Raw genomic sequence first — 3,025 nt, forward strand, 5'->3', positions numbered from 1 at the left:
ACCAGGAGGGGAAGGGGAAGGGGGGGAAAGGGGGAACCAATCACAATGATCTACATATAACCCCCTCCCAGGAAGACAGACAACAGAGAAGTGGGTGAAGAGAGACATCAATCATTGTAAGACAAAGAAAAATAATAATTTATAAATTGTCAAGTCTTCATGAGGGGAGAGGGTGGGAGAGGGAGGGGAAAATGAGGAGCTGATACCAAGGGCTCAAGTAGAAAAAAAATATTTTGAGAATGATGATGGAAACATATGTACAAATGGGCTTGACACAATGGATGGATGGATAGATTGTGATAAGAGCTGTAAGAACCCCCAGTAAAATGATAAAAAGAAAAAGAAATTCAGATTAGGAATTATGGGATCTTGAATTTATTCTGTGATATTCTCTTGTGCGTTTACACTTCAAAATAGATAGTCTAAAATTAAAATGACATTTTGAATAGTTAATACCAGAATTATAACTCCAACACTGAATCAAATATTCTAATCACTGGTTCTCCACATGCAGACTAACTTGTTTCAGTTTGTCACAGAACTGCCCTAGTTTTGAAGTGGAAAATCCTACATACAAGGAACTCCTTGGCAAACTGGGACTGTCAGTGCCCCTATCCCAGGCACCACAAAACATCAGTTGGTCATTGAATTGAAATGCTTATTCTGGGCCCACCTTAAACCAGTTGGATCAGAATCTCTGGGAGTGGGACCCATCAAATAAAAATGTTTCTTCTAACAGACTCTTACGGTGAGGCTGGTACATGCTAAAGACAGCGAACCACTCCTTTACGCAGTGCTTTAAGAGCTCTTGAGACCCTTGTCTAGGAAATCCCCACATGATAGCAATGGTCAAGGGCCCACCTGCTGACCAAACGCCCCTCCAAAGAAAGGCCTGGAATCTACTTTTGAAAAAATCAGCTACTGGACAGCTTCTGAGGGTCAAAGTTCTACTCTGACACAGATGGGCTGCCTCTGTGCCCGGAGTCCACTCCGTGGGAACTTTGGGGGGCACTTGGGGTACCTGTGAGGGCTTACGGAGGACGACTGGTGGCTGAGTGGTTGTGCGTTGGGCTGCTAACCACAAGGACAGCATTAAGAGCCACCAGCCACTCTGCGGGGGAAAGAGGGGACTTTCTACTCCCGCAAAGAATTACAGTCTCGGAAACTCACAGGGGCAGTTCTACCGGTCCTATAGGGTTGCTGGGGGTCAGAATGGACGAAGGACAGCGCGTTGGGAGTTTAACCAGAGCCGCCTCTCAGGAATCAGGGTTTTGAATTGGTTCCTTCTGCCTTTCCTCCTGGCTGAGAAGTTCTGCTTGCGCCCTCAATATACAAATCAGAATCTCCATTGTCACAAGATGAAGAGAAGCATGTTGATCTCTAGCTTCTGATTCAAAGGCTATGGGGTGGAAAGTTCTCAGCAGAAGGAGGAACTGGTTCAAAGTCTTGGCTATACTCTAGGGCAGGGGTCCTCAAATGTTTTAAACAGGGGGCCAGTTCACTGTCCCTCAGACCCTTTGGAGGGCCGGACTATAGTTTAAAATAAAACTATGGACATAAACATAAACATAATTTTGCAGTGATTAAAAATAAATGATGACATAAAGTAAATATATATATATAATTAAGATGTTTCTCAATGAAAAAGAAAGTCCATGGTATAATTACATACCCAGATCCATATTTTGTCCTGAGCAAATAATTTACAGTCATCTATCCAAAACGGCTTACTCTGGTAGTAAGAAAAATAACTGGGACCCCTTTCAATTATAATTTTGACAGCATACTCCAAAGAAAGCCCTCTTGCAAGGGTATTTCCTAAATTAATAGAAAATCAAAATATTTCATGTCTTAGTGACTGTGGCTGCCAATATGTTTCATCTTGCCCTTGGGAGGGTATATCTTAGATCATTAAGAAGAAATTTTTTTCTCAGAACAAGCATTCATTTCTTTCTCAAAATATTAGTCATTTATTCATGCTTTTGTATTTCATTTTTAACGTTAATATATTTGTCCTTCAGTATGTTATTGATGTAGTAATTTCACATTTTAAAAAGGAGTCAAATATCTAGACACAAAAAAATCTGTGTATGCTTATCATAGCCTTTTTAATAACTATAACTATACTCTAGCCAACTATAAACTAGAAAGTGGTTAAATAAATGATGAGAGCCCTAAACTATAGAATATTATTGCACCATTAAAATGATTTAAAAATCTTTCAGTGATATGGAAACTTGATTAGAATGTATTACAAGGGGGAAATGATCACACAATATGATCCTAACCATGCTAAAATATGCATGCACAGATAAAATACTAGAAAGAAACATATTCCAATGTTATTAGTAATTCTTTTTGAATGGCAGGAATTGAGAGTAATCATTTTCTTTGTGTTTGTCTGGATTGTCAAATTGTGTCTACTAGGTATGTGTCTCTACTGTTCTTGAGATAAACTTTTACAAAGTAAATCAGGTCTTTTTTAGTATGTGTGCTGCCGAAGTGAGCACAAGGTCTTTTTATGCTAGTATTCATCTTCAGAACTCCTCATTTCTGTGTCTATATATAATTTCAATTCCTCCTGAATTGAAAGTATTGAAGAAAGCCATATTATTGTTATTTTCTATAAGATCATTTCATACCTTAATGCTCCTCAGGCACTTTCAAAAGGCATGGGTCTTCACAATATCTAGTTAACATGACAAGAATGATGTACATAAAGAACATAAAATGTGTTCATATTTAGAGAAAAAACTATGAACAAATTCCTATGCACACTGCATATGTCTTATTTCGAAGTTAAAAAAACCAAACGGGGCAAAAACACCTGGCGGGCCGGATAAATGTCCTCGGCGGTCCGTAGTTTGAGGACCCCTGCTAGAGGGCAGGCAGGGCCCAGAATGTTTTCAGTGAGCTGACTGGTCTGTGGTCTGACCACCAGCTTTGAAGGCCAAAGGGAGAGGACCCGAGCCATGCTAGATCTGCCTGACTCAGGAGCTGTGTCAGTGGAAGATTTTTTTTTTTT

The 3,025-nt window shown here is 39.6% G+C and overlaps 1 pseudogene; it reads right to left on the bottom strand.

Moving 5' to 3' along the window:
- Positions 1–3,025, bottom strand: part of LOC101650226 — a 158,381-nt pseudogene that overhangs the window by 143,597 nt on the left and 11,759 nt on the right.

Source organism: Echinops telfairi, unplaced genomic scaffold (genome assembly GCF_000313985.2).
Source record: "Echinops telfairi isolate 266 unplaced genomic scaffold, ASM31398v2 ScPeMD7_7467;HRSCAF=8505_1, whole genome shotgun sequence".
NCBI lineage: Eukaryota > Metazoa > Chordata > Mammalia > Afrosoricida > Tenrecidae > Echinops > Echinops telfairi.